This window comes from Trichomycterus rosablanca, chromosome 15 (genome assembly GCF_030014385.1).
Source record: "Trichomycterus rosablanca isolate fTriRos1 chromosome 15, fTriRos1.hap1, whole genome shotgun sequence".
Lineage (NCBI taxonomy): Eukaryota > Metazoa > Chordata > Actinopteri > Siluriformes > Trichomycteridae > Trichomycterus > Trichomycterus rosablanca.
Window position 1 is genome coordinate 19885005 of NC_086002.1, and position 15864 is coordinate 19900868.

A 15864-nucleotide genomic window follows, 5' to 3' on the forward strand; every position below is an offset into this window, starting at 1 on the left:
CTAATAAAAACTAAACTAAAACTAAGCATTAAAAAAATAATAAAAACTAATAAAAACTAGCAAACCCACTCTAAAAACTAATTAAAACTAACTGAATTAGAGAAAAAAAAAAGTCAAAACGAAATAAAACTAAACTATAATGAAAAATCCAAAACTATTATAACCTTGGTAACCTGTACTACTTACTACAACCAAGGCAAGGCAAGGCAAGGCAAGTTTATTTGTATAGCACCTTTCATACACAGTGGCAATTCAAAGTGCTTTACATAAGGAAAAAATTAATTAAAAGCATTAAAACATTCCTGAGATCTAAAACCTCAGAAAGACTTCTTGCAAACATTTAGTTACAATTAAGACAACATGAAATTCAAACAAGAGAGATAAAAAATTAAGAACGTGAAAAATTAAAAGAAAATATTGTAAAATATACCCTACAATTTAGGGAACATGAAATTGTTAGGTTTTTAACATAACATCATTATTAAACATAAATTACATCCAGACCACATGGTCTATTGTTCAAAATGACGCCGTGACCCGGATCCCCCCCACCCCTGACTCATACCGAAGGGGGGAGGCGGAGCCCGGGGCTTTTTAGCACATTTCATTGGCTCCAACAGCAGCGGCGGAGGAGGAGCCTAGACTAGTTTAAAAAAGGATGGCGGGCTCAGGTCTGCCTCTTTCTTACGTGGTTTTTCTAGACTGCAGGAGTAAGGAGCGCCGGTCGGCTTAGCTCTGATATATATTCACAGATTATTTTTACACTTAATAAAGTGTTTTAAAGAGTACTTTCTGGACTTCTCGACTGCTTTCTTCAGGACCTTTTTGAACCAAAAGATTCATCCTAACAAATGGTAGCAGAGGATGGTTCAAGAGGTCTGAGAATTGCATCAGAATTAATTCAGCTGACTGAGGTAAGACCAGGAATTCTGAAAAAATCTTTTGTACTCAGTACAAGGGCGCGCCTACTTAAGGTAAACAGACGTTCTCTGTATATATATTAGCTGCATTTATTATTTAGCGTACTGAGTGTGAAAGTGAATCTCAGAATCCGTAAGTGTCTGATTAAATTACTAAAGTATCATTAGATAGTTTAAAACTGTGAATATATGTTGGAGCTAAAAATGTGTGTTTCCTGATATCTGAATTTGAACCAAACCGGTTAAAATAAATGTTAAGGGCGCCATTGTGTATGGAACACTATTGGAGGGAAAGGGGAGTCTGTCTGCTATGGGAGCGAGACTCGTCTAATTCGAATTGTTCTACATTTTAATTAGCCTGTCTGTTATGGGAGCGGGGCTTAATTAATTTGATAGTTCTAAATTATAACGAATTTGTCGGTTATGGGAGCGGAATTCGTAATTCGTGTGGGAAATCTTGAAAGAATCTGCCGGTGCTGGAAACGGGATTCGATCTATAAGATTGTCCTATATACGGGCTTGTCTGTTAGGGCAACGGAGCGCCGTTTAATCTTGAAAGAATCTTTTGGTGCTGGGAACTAGATTTGATCAATAAGATTATTCTAAATTCGGACCTGACTGTTATGGGAGCGGGGTTCGGTTAATTAGACTACTTTAAATTCTAAATCAGGTTCGAAAAACAGTACATCAGGAGTTTTGTTTGTCAGTAAGTCTCTGTGTATGTTTGTCTGTGAAACCGTGTGCTGGATGTGCAACGTGGTTTCTTTTGTTGTCGACGCCATTTTGTCTTGGGAATGCAACGTGGTCTCCCGTCTATCCGCCATTTTGTTTCTTGAGAACGCAGCGTGGCTTTCTGTCTGTCCGCCATTTTGGCTCTGGGTTGCGCAGCGTGGTTTCTTTTGTTCGGCGGCCATTTTGGACCAGAGAGCTGAGCGTGGTTTTCTGTCTGTCCACCATTTTGGCTCTGGGAGAGCTGAGCGTGGTTTTCTGTGTATCCGCCATTTTGGCTCTATGTGAGCAGCTTGCCGTATCTTGTCCATCGGCTATCTTTGTCTTTGTACGCCTGGATTGGGTAAGTGCTGCAGTTAATTTTATAATCAACTTTATTTTTATAATCTTAAGATAACTGAGTTAAGATGAAGTATTTATGGTACCTTATTAAGTGTGTTTTAAGGTAGATAGCGTTCTTGAACTTTAAGGTTCTTAAACCAGGAAAGGGGGTACTTAGAGTGGAATCCATCCATGTGTGATATAGGACATTTTCACACATAATTAAGGAAAATCTCCTTAATCAGAGTTGTTATAGTGAATAAGATTAAAATTATGTGAGTACCACAGCGCTTGTTAGTCGTGATAGGTGATTTGCTGGGTGTATTGGTGCATGTATTATTGAGAGATTGCTATATTGTTTCTTTGTTTAATGTATGGGGTAGTGCTGGACAGTGATTTGATGTCGATGTATGTCGCGATGGAAAATGTTTCAATAACGGTGATATGATTTTTGGGCAAATTCGATCGGTGCGCATGCGTCGGTGAATGATGACGTACGCCGCATGCACGAGACCAGTGCTCAGTGTTAAGGCTTTGTTTACACTGGTTACAGTAACAAAGTAGTTTTTAAAGCACATTTCACAGACTGTAATTTAGCTTTTGCTTAAGTATGTTTTGTATTAGTAATTGTTACATTTTGAATAGCATCTGTTACCGAGCAAAATAAAAATAAAAAACGCTAAAGAAATCACGAATTCAGTGAGTTGCGACAGGGAGTCGAGTCTTTTGTCTCGGTTCCTTTTGAAGAGCCGCGTATTTACATGGCGACTCCCGGAAGAGTCGGTTCCTTTGTTTCGGTTAGAAGAGCCGATTCATGGATTCGAATCATTTTACGACACATCGCTAGTGTTTATACAGTTTGAAAAAGTTTTATGTCATTTGAAATGACGCATTACACATCCCTAACTGTTTTAATTGTTGTATCAACATGTTTCTTCTATTGCATTTGAGTTAAGGACAACGTTTCTACTGTCGCATTTGAATTAAATACTACTGTTGTGAGGTTTGTATCCACTCCTGTTTACATTACACAGAGGAGACCCCCTGCTGTTTACTCGGTGAGTACATTTTAAATGCGTTACTTTCTACTTTTTGCTTGAGTGGATTTTCAGAGTAGTAACTTTGCTCGTAATTAGGTGGAGATTCATTAAGGTAATAGTACTTTTACTTGAATACACTTTTTGGTACTCTTTCCACCTCTGATTAAGACATGTGTTGATATATTAGATTATATATTGTCAAAGCTTATGTTTATTTGAGAGTGAGGTCGTGTTTTTCTCTGTATACAAATGCTGAATACAAGTAAAAGGTAAAAGCTATTATATTACTGTTTCTAAAATATTGTGTAGTTGTGAAGAGTGAGATTTCATAGCCCTATAAATCTTATGAGGTGTGATCATTTGTTTGCCTCTTGAATTAAATTGGAAATAATGCCTGAAGGTACCACTATTTCTGTACAAGACAGGGACTCTGATCCCTTCTGGATTTGTGCAGAATTTTCTTTCTGTCTCTGTCTGCTACAGAAATATCCGTAGTTATACTAAGTGATCTTGAGGGTTATACTTATCTAACTCGGTTAGTGCCAAATTATGTTCTATAACTGAAAGGAACACATCTCACGTATCAAGTTAATGATTGTATAAACACTACAGTGTACTTTTGTTTACAGGTCCAGCTAACACCAGACTTTGATTGAACTAACTTTAAAATTCTGTGCTTTCCAACAGGATAAACACATTTAGAAGGTTTATTTAATATTTTATTTTCAAGATTTGATTGTAAAATTTGAAAAAGGGGGGAGTATTATGGCAGGAATAAGAATTTATGTTTAATATGCCGCTTTGTGTATGAAATCCTGTGATACATTGTGCTGGGGCAGCTGGACTGGCAGACCTACGGATATGCATGCAGATTCAGGTACGTATATGCATGCAGATTCAGGGACGCCTGGTGAAGGTAATCTTCAGCCTTACCTCCTGTTTAGAGAAAAGCGAGTTGTAGCAATCTGTAGTATCTCTCAGCGCTGCTGCTTGCACGGACTCAGATGAGATGGACTCAGGTGAGATTAACCTTTTGCGACCCTGCGGTCACATATGAGGACATTACATTTTGGTTTTGTTATGCCTTATTCCTTGACCTGCTAAACTTCGATCGATTGTCCCCATTAGTGGACACTTTTGTCTGCCAGCTAGTGGTAGCAAAAGTACTAGAACACTAATAAAGTTTGTTTGCTTCTTTATTAAGATTTTGACGTTATGTTTTGCACTTTGGTTACATTTATGACAGGAGCGGTGGTTGCTCATTGCACGGGATTCAGGTTATATCGGGCACAGACATGGACAGTTCAGTGTCTCTGGTTCGCCTCGCTGGCATGTCTTTGGACTGTGGGAGGAAACCGGAGCACCCGGGGAAAACCCACACGACAATATGCGGGCTCCGCGGAGGGGGGACCTTCTTGCTGTGACAGTATGCGACGGTACTACCCACTGAGCCACCGTGTCACCCAACTAATAAGGTTAAAAACAAAAGGAATAGGGAAAATGCATTGAAAAAATCAAAGCTCGGGTCTCAGGAGATTAAATATAATTGCTTACACGGACTCCGGTAAGATTCAATTTAATTGGTAATATTTTTTGGAAATTGTTAATTGGCAATTGTTAATATTTGATGCTTGTGTTGTATCCGATGAATCTTTTCTAGCTAATTGATCAGGTCAACTCACTCATTTTATATTATATAGTTTATTGAAGAAGTTAGATTGGTTCAATGTGGTGCAGTAAACCTTGTGGCAATACTATGCATAATCATAGATGAGTGCAATTTAAAGATTGAGGGAATAGTGAGAAGAAAATAACTTGTTAGGAGAGAAGTACATGAAGGGGGGTGACTGGAGACCCAGGTCATAGGTTTCACAGACACACAGCAACCCAGCGGGGGGTTGAGGCCATAAACTGCAGGCCCTGCATGAGTAAAGAGAAGTCTGATATTTAAGCTACTGTGTACGGGCTGAGGATGGTGGACACTTATGCAGTACCAAAGATGATGTAAAAATTATGAATACCAGATCTTGCAGATGTGTGTCATGGCTGTTGTTGCATTCTGATGTTTGAGTAAAGCAGTGTTTAAGAGGCATATGGGGTGCTGAGGTACAGAATGCCAAAGTAATGACATCATCAGACAAGAGGAAGGGAAAGCTGATGTGAGACTGGATGGAGACGTTATGCAGTGAAATCTCAAGACCGTGTGGGACAGTAGTGTGTTTTAATAGACATCCACCTGAAGATCTGGGTTCCATAATAAAAAGTGAGGGGTTCGGTAACATCTTATAGAGGTTTTGGATGTATTTTACAGTAAGGTATTAGAATAACAATAATTCGTGTAGAAAAAGTTTTGGTTACAAGAGTAAATTAGAAAGAGCTACAAGTGCTTGTGTTTTAGTGAGAGTAGGGATGCAGGTACCATAGTGATGTGGGGTTAATGACATTTGTAGGGAGATGTAACAATAATACAATAGAGATAGTATAGGTTGGTAGTACTTTGCAGTGAGTTAACTAAATGGAACTGTTTAAGTAGAGTTTAATGTGATTCAAGAAAGTGGATCAAAGCGCTGGTGATGATGAGCATGAGGGATTGGCTGACTAGGAGCAGGAGATGATCATGTGAGAGTCTGTTGGATTGTGGGAAATGGAGTCTATATTGTTAGAAGCAGGAGGTGTGTTAGTACCAGTGACCAAAAGTTGGAGTAAAAATCTGAAGAATAAATAATATAAGTCAGGGGTTTGTAGGATAAATGTTAAGGTGTGGTTCCTCTTTCACTGACAAAGGTATGGTGGGCATGCCTTGACTCCTGGTGAGTCCAAAGGATCCGGTGTGGTTAGAGTCCATGCCAGTTTGGTTAGAGTCCAAACTCAAAGCCTGGTACCAGGTCAGTTGATCCGAGTCCAACTGTGAAAGCCTGAACGGGTTCAGGTCGGTTGGTTAAAGTCCAACCGTTTGTGTGGTAAGTTATTTTCTGATCCGTGTCGAGCAGTCGGCCCTGAAAACCAATATAGCAATTGCTTTGTGGAATAATCAGTGGAATTGATTAAGTTTCCTATTGCATGGTTAGCAATTGGTTACTAAAGTCAGTGAGGCTAGAACTGGTCAGGGAAACTACTTACCGGGGTCTTGGTGAGGTCAGTATGTGTAGGATTGGTAATTTTAGTGATATGTTGTTGTTGTGGTATCCCGTGCATCAGGATATTAATAGAAAAATTTGTGATAGAAGTAGTGAGTAGAGGAAGCAGAGGGGGGCAGGATCCACCAGTTATCCAGATGGTGTTGGCTGATTTGTCGAGATATCATGTAGATGATGAGGAGGAGGATACCCTTGAAGGTGGGCCGGAAGACCCACTTCGAGCGGCATAAGTGCTACTAACTCTGCTTAATTAAAGGTAAAACCGACCAGACAAGACGAGGAGAGAGGACCAGCACTACTAATCACACACCGTGATGAAGGAAGGAGACTCGGAAGGACTGGCAGAGGCAGACACTGAGGGGACTGGAAGACCCACTCCAAGGGACAGAAGTGCCACTAACTGGACCTGCCTACAGGGAACTAAACACAGCAGAAAGCCCGACAAAACCGACTATGTGGAAGAAGAGTCCAGCGGAATCAACGGAGCGGAACAAGACGAGGGGGGAGAATTTTGTTAGACTAGGAGAAAAAACATAAACATATAGTTCGCAGACACATAGACCATCTTTGAAAACACTAGTTAAGTGCAACACACATAGTTTAGCTACAAAACGCAAGGGGTTAGTTCAGGATTGTTTACAATGTATATATGTTTGGTACTCTGCTATTTTTAGGAAATGTTTGTGCTGCTGTGGAAACAGGTAAGACCGACAGGGGAGAATCCATAAGACATTAGGAGTCATGCAGAGACACAGGAGCTATGGGCCCCTTCTGAATATCTGCAGCTCCGTCTGGTGGAGGACAACCTGAACGGACTTCCTGTAGAAGCCACGCACCCATTGTGTTTATTTTATTTTTCTTCTCTTTTTGATTTCCTATTTTTTAAATTACTTTATTTTTGATTTCCTGTTTTTATTATTTTTTGTTTGTTTGTTTGTTTCAGGGTTAGGAGCTGTTGCGATAGGTACGGTTCCTTTAGTTTAATTGGTAGCCTTTTTATTTTTAGAAACGTTTTATTGTATAAAATTCAGCCCAGTGGCCATGTAGTCAGAAGGGGTTAAATTGGGGGGTTGCTGACGGCTATCCTTATCTCCTGGGATCTAGAAACACCTAACCTATAGTTAAAAGTTATTGTGAAAGCATTAAGATGCTTTCAAGGGGGGCTTGTTAGGTTTTTAACATAACATCATTATTAAACATAAATTACATCCAGACCACATGGTCTATTGTTCAAAATGACGCCGTGACCCGGATCCCCCCCCCCCTGACTCATACCGAAGGGGGGAGGCGGAGCCCGGGGCTTTTTAGCACATTTCATTGGCTCCAACAGCAGCGGCGGAGGAGGAGCCTAGACTAGTTTAAAAAAGGATGGCGGGCTCAGGTCTGCCTCTTTCTTACGTGGTTTTTCTAGACTGCAGGAGTAAGGAGCGCCGGTCGGCTTAGCTCTGATATATATTCACAGATTATTTTTACACTTAATAAAGTGTTTTAAAGAGTACTTTCTGGACTTCTCGACTGCTTTCTTCAGGACCTTTTTGAACCAAAAGATTCATCCTAACAAAATTCAAACAAGCGAGATAAAAAATTAAGGACATGAAAAATTAAAAGAAAATATTCTAAAATATAACCTACAATTTAGGGAACATGAAATTAAAACAAGAGAGATAAAAAATTAAGAACATGAAAACTAAAAGAAAATATAGTAAAATATACACTACAATTTAGAAGAGCATGAAAAAGAATATGGTAAAATGAGGGTAATGGCAAAAATTTCAAGCTCAATCATAGGCACAAGAAAAAAGAAAAGTTTTTAACCTGGATTTAAAGATTTCTACATTTAAGGAACATCTAATATCTCCTGGCAGTCTGTTCCAGTTATATGCAGCCCAACAGCTAAATGATGCTTCACCATGTTTAGTTTGGACTCTGGGCTCAACTAGCTGACCTGAGTCCATGGATCTAAGAGATCTACTGGGTTTATATTCTCTAAACATTTCTGAGATGTATTCTGGACCGAACCCATTCAGTGATTTATAGACCAGTAGCAGCACTTTAAATTATATTCTGTAACTAACCGGAAGCCAGTGTAGAGATTTTAGAACTGGAGTGATGTGCTCAGTTCTCTTCGTCTTAGTTAAAACTCTAGCAGCAGCGTTCTGAATGAGCTGTAACTGTTTAATGGTCTTTTTGGGAAGTCCAGTTAAGAGACCATTACAATAGTCCACCCTACTGGAGATAAAAGCATGGATCAGCTTCTCTAGGTCTTGTTGGCACACTAGACCCTTGATTTTGGCTATATTTCTAAGATGGTAGAAGGCTGTTTCGGTGATGGTTTTTATATGGCTGGTGAATGTGAGATCTGAGTCTATTAGAACGCCAAGATTTTGGACTTGGTCTTTGGCTTTTAGAGCCCGGGAACTGAGGTGTTCACTGACACTGGTCCTCTTTTCTTTGCTGCCAAACACAACAATCTCTGTTTTGTCCTTATTTAACTGTAGAAAATTCTGACTCATCCAGTTATTGATGTCCTCCAGACACTGACACAGTGAATCTATTGGGCTGTAATCATCTGGTGAGAGAGCCAGATATATCTGTGTGTCATCTGCATAACTATGGTAATCAATGTTGTTAGCCTGTAGCATTTGGCCTAATGGCAGCATATAAAGATTGAACAGAAGAGGTCCGAGAACTGATCCCTGGGGGATTCCACATGTCATAGCCACCATGTCAGATTCACAGCTGCCAATAGTGACGAAGTAACTCCGGTCTTCTAAATAAGACCTGAACCAATTAAGGACTGTTCCGGAAAGTCCAACCCAGTTTTCCAACCTATCCAGCAATATTCTATGATCTACAGTGTCAAAGGCAGCACTAAGATCCAGTAAAACCAGAACTGATATTTTACCCGAGTCAGTATTCAGCCGTAGATCATTTAACACTTTTATGAGAGCCGTTTCAGTGCTGTGGTGAGCTCGAAAGCCTGACTGAAATTTGTCAAAATAACCACTGGAATTCAAAAAACTGCTGACTTGATTGTAAACAACTTTCTCAATGATCTTAGCTATGAAAGGAAGATTTGAGATCGGCCTGTAGTTGTTTAACACAGACGCAACCAGAGTTCTCTTTTTTAGGAGTGGCTTAATGGCAGCTGTTTTCAGTGACTTTGGGAAAACGCTTGATTCTAGTGAGCCATTAACTATTTGTTGCAAATCAGTTTTTACAGAGTTAAAAATAGTTTAAAAAAATTCAGATGGCAGTATGTCGAGACAACATGTCGATGATTTAAGATGCTGAACTGTTTTCTCCAGTGTTTTTTGGTCTATTGTATTAAATTGTGACATAATAGTCATGTTATTTCTAGGTGTCTGTAGGGGCAGCATGGTTTCATCGTTTGACTGAGTGGCGGTGATGGTCAGTCTAATAGTTTTGATTTTTTCACAGAAGAAATGAGCAAATTCATTACATTTCTCTGTGGACAGAAGTTTTGGAGGATTTGTAAGCTTGTCGACCACGTTGAATAGAGTGCGGGTGTTGTTGATGTTCCTGTTAATGATCTTAGAGAAGTGCAGCTGTCTAGCCCTGCATAACTCCGAGTTAAAACTACAAAGGCTTTGCTTATAGAGATCATAGTGGATTTGAAGTTTAGTTTTCCTCCACTTACGTTCAGCTCTCCTGCATTCTCTTTTCAGAGCTATTACCATCATTGTGTTACGCCATGGTGCTTTCTGTTTGCTCAACGTTTTCATGACTTTTACAGGGGCAACCACATCCATGACAGTCAATATTTTCACGTTAAAGTTATCCAGGAGTTCATCAACTGACTCTGCAATTAAAGTTGGTGATATAGCTATGGCCTCCATAAACTGAGAACTAGTGCTTTCATTTATGTACCTTTTCTTAACAGAAACAGAGCTAGTTTGAGCATCTGGAGTGATCAGCATTTCAAAGAGGACACAAAAATGATCAGAGAGGGCCAAGTCCTTGACCATAACAGAAGAAATGTTAAGACCTTTAGAAATAACTAGATCCAGAGTGTGCCCTTGAGTATGTGTAGGCAGTAGGTATTCAAAAGACATAAAATTGCCAAGTACAGCCTCTTTGCACTGGAATACATCTTTAAATAAGGCAGCTACTCCTCCACCTTTCCTACCACTTCGACACACATTCATAGAACTGAAGTTTGCTGGTGCTGTTTCGTTAAGAACAGTAGCACTGCTGCCTTCTACTAACCATGTTTCAGTTAGAAACAGAAAATCTAAACTGTAGGATAGAATTATGTCATTCACTAAAAATGATTTGTTGGCTAGAGATCTAATATTAAGCAGAGCTAGCTTTAAAGGAACCACAGGAGCCCCTGGGGCAGCCCGAGGTTGTTGTGGTACAGGTAAGAGGTTAGACTGGTTGACTTGATATGCTGAATGCGTTCTATTCTTTCTATTTCTAATCAACACAGGAATAGAAAACATTTCAGGCATACTGGGTCCAAGCTTACTCTCCAAACTGTTGTCAGTATCATATCTGCTATAGCAAGGACCCTGAACACATCACAACGAGTTATCATTGTTTTGTATTCTGAAGCTGCTATCAGTAGCACTCGCTGCACATTCTGAACTCTGTACAGCCAGAAGAGATGAAGTACAAGGCTGCTGCTGACGGTGCTGAAGTGGCCTCAGAGAACGGGGAGGGGGCTGTGGACAGGGGGGAAGGGGTGCCCTGCGCTTTTTGGGTAAAACCTGTGGACTGGCTGAGAAGGAGTGTGAGAATTTAGTCCCAACACACACCAGTTTCTCCATTTTCTCTGTGAAATCCATATGTGGAGGCGATGTTGTTGAGAGAGAGAAGTTGGACGATGACTGTGATGTCTCTGCTGTTGACTGCTGTGTCACTGCCTGATGATGAAGGTCGTAATAGCTTTCGTCAAGAGTCAGAAACTCCAGTGATGGGGATTGTATGTTTGATGGTCCTTCATGGTTGAAAGCAGGTGAGGGAGGTTGAGGATGCACGTATTGTGTCGAGTCAGTCCAAGAAGTAGATGGGTGGCGAAGAGCAAAATGGAGGTTGTCCTTTAGTGCCTTTACTCCAGTCTTGCTTAGGTGGGTGCCATCTGGGTTAAAAAAAATAAAAAATAAATAAAAATTCTGTGCATCCCCAGAATAAATTAAAATTGTCAATACAATCCATACCTTTCAAACTGCAGGTTCTGCTTAGCCACGTGTTGAGGTTGAGTAGCCGTGAAAACATATTAGATCCTCGGGCTGGGAGAGGCCCACTGATGAACTTCTGAGCAGTCAGCTTCTCAAGTGTATTAAACAGTTCAGTGAAGTTGTTCTTTAAGATTTCTGACTCCTCTCTGCGAACGTCATTTCTGCCCACGTGCAGAATAATTCGGTCGATCGCTCCATGCTGGGAGAGGATGTTGGGAAGTTCCTCATTTAATTCCGAGACAGTCACATTCGGGAGACAGCATGTTAGCATTGATCTGCTGCCTATATTCTTGATAGCAGAGTCACCGACGATCAGAGTTTTCGGAGCGTTCTCTGCGTCAGGCAAGGGCCTCTGCTTAATAAGCCTCGTGTTTTTGCTAGCCTGCTTTGAGACCCCTTTAATAGTCAGCTTCTCTGGTTTTGATTCGTTACCATTACCACTGGGGGTAACCTCGATCAGATTTCTGAGCGGTTCAAAACGATTCAGCAAAGGGATCGGTTTTTGTTGCGACCCTGCTATTTTCCCACGGGGTGCAATTGTGCTAGCTTTTGGAATAGTTTTAGCTTTCCGAGCCCATGATGAACAGTCTGGCGTGGAAGACATTAAGACAGCCACCTGCTGTTTGTGCCACCGACTTATTCTCTCACATGGCTCGTTTCTGTTCTCCTGTTTTGACCGACTTCTGTCAAGCTTCGGGAAGTCTGTTAAACTCTCTAGCCTTAGTTTAGCTGGTTGTTCTGTGTTAGATTTTGACTCACCCTCGAGTGATCTGGAACCATTTCTCCTATCTTTTCCAGGTAGGATTGTGAGCATTTTTGTCTCCAGCACAGCGATTTTCCGTAGGAGTCTGTAGCAGTTGAAGCAGCACGAAGAACCCGCTGTAGTGATAGGAGCCATGGTAGTCCTGATAACTGTGCCCGAGTTTAGTCTGACGGCTAGTGGAAAACTCCGTTAACTAAATGTGTAGTTTAATGTATTCCTGTAATGTATTTCTGTAATTCTGTGCCTTTCCAGCCGATCTATTGTCGGTGTCTGCTGATTGAGCTCTATATTTTAGAAATAAAAGATAAAAAATAACTAAAATAACTAAAAACTAAAAGCAAGCAGAGAGCAGACAGAAAGCGTGCAGCCAGAGCGAGCGTCAAGGACAACCTTGAATTAAGAAAAGCTTTGGAAAAATATTGTTGTGTTTCTGCGCTGGTTACTTTGGAACTGCTAATTTTGGTTTCTTTTGATGGTAGGATTGAAGTATTGTTGATGGAAAGAGAAGGTTCTTGGCATGGTTGGTGTTAGGTTTATGTATGCTTAATGCATCAGCTGAGGCTGTGAGATTAATAAAACAAAGCTTGTTTCTTCTACAAAGTTTAAAGCCTCCTCTATTTCTTTACACTTCACACATCAGCTGTAGTGTTTACATTTTTTTTAGCAAAACTTGATATTTCTTAGTACTGATTTCCAATTAATATTTTTTTAATATGTATTTTAATATTGACAAGAAAATGTCAGTCAGTTTAACAAATGTGCAAAAGTTGAGTTGACAGGAAAAATTTCAGGGAAATTATGTACCAAGGGTTTTTTTTTTGTTGTTTACTCAACTAAATATGTCTTTTAGTGTTGACAAAAAAAGTCAGTCAGTATAACAAATAATTTACAAAAGTTTAGTCAACAAAAAAAATATGGGGAAATTCTGTACCAAGTTTTTTTTTGTTGTGCAAGCAAACATTTTTTTACAGTGTACCGCTGGCCAGGTTTTTACCTGGTTTAGTTCTGGTTCGTAGCGACTGGTGAGCGGTCTGTATGCTGGAATCAGCATAACAGAGATGTGGTCTGATGTGAGTAGCCATGTTGGTAGAATTTAGGGAGCACAGACTCGAGATTTGCATGATTAAAATCTCCGGCAATAATAAACAGTCCATCTGGATGAGTGTTGGCTAATAGCTCCATATATTTCACACAATGCTTTCTTCACGTTCACGCTGGGGAAGGGTTGAACAGCTAGTGATATCATAATATATCCATTTTTACACTTAGCATTGATTGATAACTGGAATTCTGTGTTCAGCTCTATTGAGGATTGTGCTGTTGTAAACTGCATAGTCATAGCAGTCAAGGAGAGGAGCGAGGGAAACCACTGCACAAGGGACTTCTATTCCAACCAGATGTGTTTATTTTCACTATTTACAGATGCTCCAAGTTACTCAATACTATTTACAAACATATATAAAATATTTACAAGCTGGGTGAAAATGTTCACCAGGACTACTGGGATTCTTTACCACCAGAATCACTTCAATTCACAGTCCTACTTATGGTACCTGAACAGACCTCCTCCTTTCTCTCTCACACTCAGAATGAGCTTTTATAGCGTGCTTGTGTAAAAAAGTAAAGTGCAGATGGGATGACGGCATGATCAAGGTCGTCATCACAAGGATATCAATGTTTTTCTCAGTTCTGTTGGTACATTCATTAAAAAGTCTCCATATTGAAATTATATTGCTAATTACACTTAGCATTGATAGTTTGTTGATATTCTGTATTGATATTGTATTGTTTATATTCAGATGTATTGGGAACAAAAAAAACACTAAAAAAACTCTCGCACACACCAAAGGATATGGGTGATAACAGGACTTTTAGGAGCTGCTAACTGAGCTACTTGGCTAACTGTTTGCGTCACATTAATGTGTACTACATAGTGCACTAGATTGTATATTAGAAAATAATTTATGTTCCTTACTTAGTGCACTAGATAGTGTACTAGATAATAGACTTATGTTTTTTTACATAATGCTTCAGGTAAAATATTATTTAACGGATTTAGGTTCCCTCGAGAGGGCACTAAATTGTATATCAGATAAAGGATTTATGTTCTCTACATAGTGCACCAGATAGTATTTTAGATATGAATTTATGCTCCCTACATAGTGCACTAGTAAATATAACTTGATGATGATTTATGTTTTTTTACATAATGCTTCAGGTAACGTATTATTTAACGGATTTAGGTTCCCTACATAGTGCACTAAATTGTATATCAGATAAAGGATTTATGTTCCCTAAACAGTGCACTAGATTGTATATCAGATAACGGATTTATGTTCCCTACATAGTGCACTAGAAAGTATAACTAGATGATGATTTGTGTTCCTTACATAGTGCACTAGATAGTGTATTACATAATAAATTATGTTCCCTACATAGTGCACTAGATTGTATATTCGATCATAGATTTATGTTCCCTACTTAGTGCACTAGACAGTTTATTAGACAATTGATTTATGTTCCTTATTTAGTGCACTAGACAGTATGTTAGACAATTGATTTATGTTCCCTGCATAGTGTGCTAGATTCTATATCAAATAACGGATTTAATACACGATCGGGAAAAGTCTGCGTCACCTGCGTGCACGTGTGCGTGCGTGTGTGTGCGCTCTTGGCCGCTCGTTCTAGATTCCGAGAGATTTTATCTGACTTGCGGGCATCAGGGAGCCGCTACGTATGTGCGGGAGATTCCCGGAACTTCCGGGAGACTTGGGATGCCTTGTACATTTAAACAAGTCTCCATATTGCTAAAATATCAATTACTACACTTAGCATTAAACGCTAACTGAAACTCTGTATACAGCTACATCAAGAATAACAACATTTACCTCAGGTATGTTGGTACATTAGTGAAATACTTCTCCATATTTCTAATCTAACAGTAATTACAATTAGCATTGACTACTAACTGAAATACTGCGTTCAGATAAATTGGAAACATTAACATTTCACTCAGGTATGTTGCTAATATATCAATTATTACACTTAGCATTGGTCGCTGACTGAAATTCTGTGTTCAGCTATACTGAAAATATCAACATTTCCCTCAGTTCTTGGGTATATTGGTAAAAAACTATTAGCATTGATTGCTAACTGAAATTCTGTATACAGCTACATCGACAGCTACAGCCCCTTGAACAAATATTCCTTCAGCATAAAGTAAGAGTTTGGGTACTTATTGACTCTGTAACACTGTAATACACAGAAAACAGTCAAACTCAGATGATCACACTGTAAAAGATATCAGAAAGAAAGAACAGAGTTAGAGAAGCATGCTGTAAAACTAAACATGACATTAGAGAAACTGCTTGGAAGAACATCTAGGACAGAGTGTAGTACCACTTAGTGGTGGGCAGATCGAACCAAATATGGATATTATCGATACCAACATTGGTATTGATATCGGATCAATACTAGTGTGATGGGATCGATACTTTAGTTTTACATTTCTTCGCTACATTCAGCACGTTTATCCCGTTTCATGAGAAAGTAAAGATCATGTGTGTAGAGACTCGTTCCTCTCACACCTTACATGCTCAGCTTAACTCCTCACCTCCTGCTCTGCTGTGTTTACTGTGGTACCGTCACGCTGTTATGTTGTTAAAATCCTAACACACATCGGTACATTGGTAGGCATTGGAAGATTGTAAGTGTTTGAATACTTTGCTTTGCTTTGCTTTTACCTCACAT